This window comes from Pteropus vampyrus, unplaced genomic scaffold, assembly GCF_000151845.1.
Source record: "Pteropus vampyrus isolate Shadow unplaced genomic scaffold, Pvam_2.0 Scaffold193, whole genome shotgun sequence".
Taxonomy (NCBI): Eukaryota; Metazoa; Chordata; class Mammalia; order Chiroptera; family Pteropodidae; genus Pteropus; species Pteropus vampyrus.
In genome coordinates, this window is record NW_011888974.1 from 3,095,720 (window position 1) to 3,102,651 (window position 6,932).

The window sequence follows — 6,932 nt, forward strand, 5'->3', positions numbered from 1 at the left end:
CTCTCTTATAAGGACACTTATAATTGCATTTAGGGCTCACTCAGATAATTCAGGGTAGTGTCTCCATTTAAGCATCCTTAATCACATCCACAAAGGTGCTTTTTTCAAGAAAAGTAACATCTACAGGTTCCAGGGATTAGGATCTGATATCTTTGGGAGCCATTATTCAGCCTCCCACAGATGCCATTCACAGAGGCATTAATGGAAGAGGAGCAGCAGGTTTGGGGGAAGAAGATGACAAATGACTAATCCAAGATTACCCAGCAAGATAGGGACAGGGACAGAACTGGACATTACACCCATGGTCTTTCTACTGTCTGTGTTAACTGGGCAAATGAGTCCACAAGCGGACATGGCTAAGAGTATCACCCTCTGAGACTAAACCTAAGAAGACAACATAATCAGTGATAACAGCAGGACAAGTAACCATTGTTGAAGTTGAAAATGCTTTGCAAGTATGTTGCATAGAACTAGCATATTTCTTGAAACTAAATGACCAAGTAACATTCTGAAGCTCTGTCTGTATAAAGACAACCATAACTTACTTACTTTGTAACTTCAATGTCCATATCTCAAAATTGTTCAAGAAAGCACCTAGAGATCATCATACTTTGTGTGGGACACCAGAAGACCATTATGTCCATAGGATAGGCTAAATTGCTATAACGAAGAGTAGAGCTTTGCTGGTAACTAAGGACATATATATGAGTTCATTACAAAAGCGATACTCCTGATACTCATTGAAAAGGTAACAATTTGTACCACTTAAGAAAATTACTCAACTCTGGCTCTTCTCGATCTTGACTTCAGCCTCACCAACCTGATTGTTGAGAATTACATGAATATTCTGGCCTTGGCTGATGCTTTCTCAACAAATGTACTCTCTCCTTAGGCAAGAAATGAACAATTGCACATTTTAAAAACCAAAACCAAAAAAATTTAAATAAATGAGGAGGGAGGAAACTCTGTTTTTAAATGTTAGGGATAGATTACATACATTTTTAGATTACATAATTTCAATGTGGCTTCTATGCTGCTTTATCAGTTAAGTAATTTTCGACATTCATGATACAGACCATTCTTCCTACTGAAGTTAAAAACCAATGTAGATGGCATGTCTGCCAAGTAGTCCCACTTCAAACAGAAAGTTCTTAGTGCTTTGATGTCAGCAACACTTCATCTATCTTTCTGCACTCTACAGTTCATTCCTACTAAGCTTTTTGATAGCCTTTAAAAGTATGCCTCCTTTTTCTAAAGCCTCAGTGCAGATTCACTCCACACTTACTGCTCTTTGGATTAGGCATAATTATAGATCTTGACATTCAAAATGTTGTGTTAAATAAAATAATTCATCTATTTTACATTTATAGTCTTACTGGAACTTTGCGACAAGTACTTTATACAATAACTTTCTTTTTTAAAAATGTGTGACTTTACAAGGCCTAGAAAACAGCTAGGTGTGAGTTAACCATGTCATGTAATAAAATGTTTTGTTCAGAGGAATAAAATTCTATGAGAGCATGAGGAAGTTGGGTTTCTACTTATGGAAACCTATTTCAAGTACTTTTCAAGAATATTTTACAAATCTAACTACACTTGGAGTTTATCGCCCTTTTTTTTTGATGCAACTGTTTCAGAAAGATGTGCTCTGCATGTAAAAAAAAAAAGAGACAATAGCTATAAAGCATCAATCACAAAGGAGATGAAGAGCCATCTAGAGGATGTTTCTTATGTATGAGAGTAGTGGGAGACAATTGGTAAGGTGAAATATACATGCCAGCCAAAGAGTGTGGACTTGATTCTGTTAGCCACTGAAGAGCTTTAAGCAGAACAGGGACAATTACTTTGGTGTTAGCATGGAGAATAGAGAGAAATGAGACTGGGAGCACGCTGACTGGGAAATGCAGTCTAAAATACCGCTCCAAGGGTTAGTATGAAGAGAAAGGGACAGATTCTGTATGAGTATTTGGGAGGTAAAATTTGTGTCGGATTGGACAAGAAGGGAGGGTTTTATCCCCTTTGCTCAGCGTGCTTGTCTTATCGCAGGTGCCCAAAGTCTTGAATTAATGACTACATTTCCCATAGTCCTTAAGGCAACGTCGCCTGCATTTCCCAGAAGGTTGTGCGATGCTCGCGCGGGCCTTCAGCGTCCGTGGAAACAAAATAGGTGAACAAAAGGAGTAGCGCTCTTTAACGTTGCCTTATAACCAAACTTCCCATTCTCCTTCCACGCCCCGCCCAGCCCTCTTTTCTGTCTCCGCTCCTCTATTCACACACTTCAAGAGCTCGAATACCCCGGGACTTGTCTCCTTGGCAATAACCAGACATAACCGTTTCGGTGCCCCACGATCGGAAGTGGAGTGTGCCCGGAGCTTCCTGGGAAATGTAGTCCGGCCTCCCTCGGGCCTCCGCCCAGCCGAATTTTTCGGCCTCCTCGGGCCCCAGAACCAAAGGCTAGGTGGCGTGGATCCGTAACTGGCCCGTTTGGAAGACTTGGGATTGTGGCTGTTCTGCGCACTATCAGCTGCAGGCCCAGGTCACTGACGGTCGTAGAGCCGACGAACTCGGCCCATCTTTGTGGTAACTGGCTTGCCGCAGAACGCTCTGGGAATTGTAGTTGGGCGGGGGCGGTCTCGCGCCCCGAGGTCCGAGCTGCAGCCGTTACCGCTCGCTACCGAGGTCAGAGCGAGGCACAGCCGACCGACTCGCCCGTCAGTTGCAGAGGATTTTCCAGCGTCTCGGGCGAGCTCCTCCGGCGTTAACATCGATTTCTGAGCACCCAGGAAGGTGGGTGACCGCCAGGACTCGTGCCTTGCTTGGTTTGGTTATGCCGAGGGTTCCCTGGATTACTTGGCTGGCGTTTTGCGTAGACACAGTGTATCATAATGATGAGACGAGGTCCATGTGAATAACAGTGGAGCCTTTAGAAAACATCTAGTCCAATCCACTTCTGTTAGAGAAGCGGTGAGCCAGGCCCAAAGAGTCTCAAAGATTTGTCCCAAATCTAGGTTTGTGTCCATAACTGTCTGCTCATGCCTTTATTTGTAGCTCAAAGCACAATGCCTGGCACGAAACAGGCGCTCAAGCATTCAAGTGTCACTTTGCTCAAAAGACAAACAGCTGAAATATTTCAACAAGTTACAAGATAAAAAAAATTTCAGAGGGACGTGCACCTGTAAGACGAAGAGTCTTAGCCAAATGCAATGTGTAGACCTTATTTGGATCATGAGTCTAACAACCAGTTGTGAAATTTTAAAACATACAAATGTGAACAATGATGCTATTAAGGAATTGTTTTAAATTTTTAGTTGAGAGAATGCTTTTGGGGCTGCGTTTTAAAAAGGAAAATCGTTTTAGAGGCATACTGCAGACTTCTGATATTTGCTTAAAAATTATACAGAGTAGCGGGGGAGCAGATGAAGGGAGTTTGGCCAGGTGTCATAATTATTACAGGTGGAGATGGGTACAGGGAGGTCACTGGACTATTCTCTCTACTATTATTTAAAAAATTTTTAAGTGTAATTTTAATTCTTATCTGCTAAAGATAATACAGAGTTGTCTATCAGAAAAAAAGGTATACCGTGAATAGCTATGGAAGCTGGGTGATGGATACATGAGAGTTCGTTGTATTAACATATTCTCTCTAGTGGGATTGAAAATTTACATAATCAGGTTTTAGTTAATTTTTAAAAATGTATTTTATGTGTTTCAGAAAGTGTCAAATATAAAGAAGCTTATGAAGAGTTTCTCTGAAACTTAACCTTCCCACAGCACAAGTGAGCCTCCTTGGGGACTTCTCCAGTCAAGAATTTGACCACAGCAATAAGGGGGGATTGTGTCCTTATTCACCCAGATCCCTCAAAAACAGGACAGGATTCTGATAGTGAAGGTGGAGGCAGAGGACCACTTGTGGGGGAAAGAGACCATACTGCCAAGGAATCTTTCATCTGAGAGCTGGCCTGTCCACAATTAAGACAGGAGGTTTGGGATCCCATGAGGGTCTGCGATGCCTCTGGGGACTCTGCTGCCAGTGGCCGAATCCTGTGATGCACTCGAAGGAGCAGATCCTGTTGCTGCTGGCACTGGAGCAGTTCCTTGCCATCCTGCCCCGTGAGCCGCAAGACCAGCCACCTGGGCAGTGGAGAGGAGGTGGATCTTGTACTGGAAGGTGAGTGCAAGAATTCAATGAACCAGGCCAGCAGGTATGAGAATAGAGAACGAATAGGAAGGGGTCCATCCTCCTCCAAAGAAAACTAAGGCCAAATCTATGTAGACCCAACACTGTTTCTTTTAGTCCTCTTAGCTCTTCCCTTTTACCATTAGGACATAAATTAGACCTTGGATGATTTCCTAGAGTTTTGTTGTTGTTTTTTTTCCCTTTCTCTGACATTCTGATTCTCAATCTTACCTGGTTATGTTTCATTTAAATCATTATTTAAACCACTCAATTTTTAAATCATCCTTTATAGAAACTGAAATATATATTCTTTCACAATACAGATTCAAGTGCAGGTTTCACATTTCTGGCTGAGGTTCCCACTCCTGGAGCTCCTTATCCACCTTCTTCTTGAACTTGAGAAGTAAGGATTTTGACTCCATGCCCCTTCTGTCTGTCTCCCTTCTCTCAGAAAGACTCTGAGGTGTGTTATCTTTCCACATTCTCTTAGCAAACTTGTTACTTCTGGGAACACAAATCCAAAGTTTGAAAAAATTCTCAGTCTCAGCAGACATCTTGGCCTCATCCTAATAAGGAACCCTGAGCTAGAACCACCCAACTCAGCTGCTCCCCATTTCCCACCCTCAGAGACAGAAAATACACATTGTTTTGAGCTGCTGAGTTTTGGAGTAATTTGTTACACAGCAGTAGAAAACTTAATACTAAGTGTCCTAACAAAAGATTTGCATAGTGTTTCCAGGTTTTACAAGCCAACTAGGAGAGGTACACTGGATTCAGAAAAACTGGAATTTCTGTCCTCTCCTGATGGCTTTTGAGAACAACTACACGATATTTGAAACTAGGACATTTAGGGAAAAATTCAAGAAATATGGTCATATCAATAGATCTAAATTATACTTAATATAAATCAATTATTAATTTTCAAAATAACTTTTATCAAAACTTGAATCAAAATTTAAAATCAAGTTGTATACCTTAAATATATATAACTTAATTCTGTACGTCAAAGCTGGGGAAAATTTTTTAAATTCTTAAAATTTACATTATTTCTAGGAAATAAGATTATGAACGACTTTCTCTTTGAACATTTATATTAAATATGTAACATTTAATTAATTTTTGCAATGAATACATTTTGCTTTATAATTAGAAAATAATTTTTGAAGAAATACGCTGGGGGAAAAAGTCTAACTAGAGCAAATAATTACCTCTATTTCTTTCAGAGCTCCCAATTTTCTTAATTGTTTCCAGGACAGGACATCTTCTGGGGAGAGATGGCACCTCCACCACCAGCACAAGACTCCCCATGCATCATCAACTTCAGCCATTTGAACCCCAGTTCAAATGTGGGTCTTGGGAGCAACACCGCTCCAAGCCAGTGGTAAGAGGCAGCATCTTCTGGTGGGGAGATCAGGGTCTTTGCTCCTTTTTCCTGGGCCCCTCTTGTGCTGAAGATCTGTGCTGAGTCAAATGTGATCATCAAACTAGCATAAGACCTTTAGTCCAGAGCTCAGAGGTACTGAGGTCATTGGAGGACAGCAAAGAGAACGAAAACCCTAATCTCAGTCATCCAAGATGCCCCAGCCACAGCTATGTCCTTCATTCCCTGAAGAGTTACACAGTGCACAGTACTGGTCTGTTTTGAATTCTGGTGTGGTAGCTTTTTAGCCAAATCTCACTCAGTAGTAGGGCTCACGGAGACCTTTATTCGACAATAACATTATCTTTTCTTCTTCCCTTCATGCAGCCTGTACTTAGCATTTCAAAGGAACTGGGGAGATCAGACCATCTTGTAGGGGCCCTGCTCCAGAGAAAGGCAAGGGGCTTGGGAATCAAGAGAACAGACCCCTTCAGGCATCCACAGGCATCCACCCTCATCCACCCTCATCCACCCTCATCCACCCGGGAGCAGGGAAGGTAGAGGGACTGGCCGCACTCCTGTGTCCTTCTTCAGAAAGGAATCATTACATCACTGTTTCTGTTTGCTATAAATTCTCAGAACTCAACACACCTTTGTAACAGGACTATACACACACATTGCAAAGTCAAGTAACACCACTAGGGGTTTGCTGCTTTAGATTAACAGTGCCCACTGATCTTTGCATGAGCACAAGAAACCAAGTGTTGACTTCACAGATTTGGACATGCCATTGTTCACCTACATTAGGGGAACATCAAGTCTCTTTTTGGAGTGTACTTTGACTGAAAAGCTCCCACACTGAAAAAAGTGATACATTGGACAACTTCTAGAGTATCCTGTCACCTGTTGGGATCTCAGCCACAGAAGCAGTGGAGGCCAGAGGAAAGGCTGATATTCATCTGGTGCCCACCAGAATGGATGGATGGGTTGTTAAAATATTGAAATGCTTCTGAACTAGTTGGTAAACAGCTGCTGCCATGTCTTCGAGTGCCCTGACAGCCACCTTGGCCACCCCCCCCAACCCCCCGCTGACCCCCAGGGTCCAGCAACTGATGATAGTTATCACTGGGTCCTGCAAGAGGCCTCTGGGTCTCCAGATGATACCAGCATCTGTTCTCAGTCAGTGTCTGGGCCCTACCAGTTGATGTTTGTAATATCCCCCTTGGCCTTAAGCCTTTATACACCTTCACTGTCCATGCTCCTGAAGGACAGCTGAGCAGCATAGCCCAGTGAAATGAGCACTGGAACTCACTGGATTCAGGTCTCAGCTCCACCATATACTAGCTGTGTGATCTTGGGCAAGTTCTTTAACTTCTTTGAGCCTCTTTTCTCATC

The 6,932-nt window shown here is 42.5% G+C and overlaps 1 long non-coding RNA gene across 3 annotated transcripts; it reads left to right on the plus strand.

Annotated features, from left to right (window-relative positions):
- The first annotated feature begins 2,356 nt into the window (after window positions 1-2,356).
- Window positions 2,357-6,926, plus strand: LOC105299714. Of its 3 annotated transcripts, XR_002783161.1 has the most exons (5): window positions 2,357-2,787; window positions 3,713-4,168; window positions 4,501-4,580; window positions 5,429-5,558; window positions 5,925-6,926. It is a non-coding gene; the product is annotated as an uncharacterized LOC105299714 (long non-coding RNA). The 3 variants fall into 3 exon arrangements; XR_896550.2 differs by lacking the exon at window positions 4,501-4,580 and having other exon boundaries at window positions 2,360-2,787; window positions 5,401-5,558; XR_896549.2 differs by lacking the exon at window positions 4,501-4,580 and having other exon boundaries at window positions 2,367-2,787.
- Window positions 6,927-6,932: the final 6 nt, after the last annotated feature.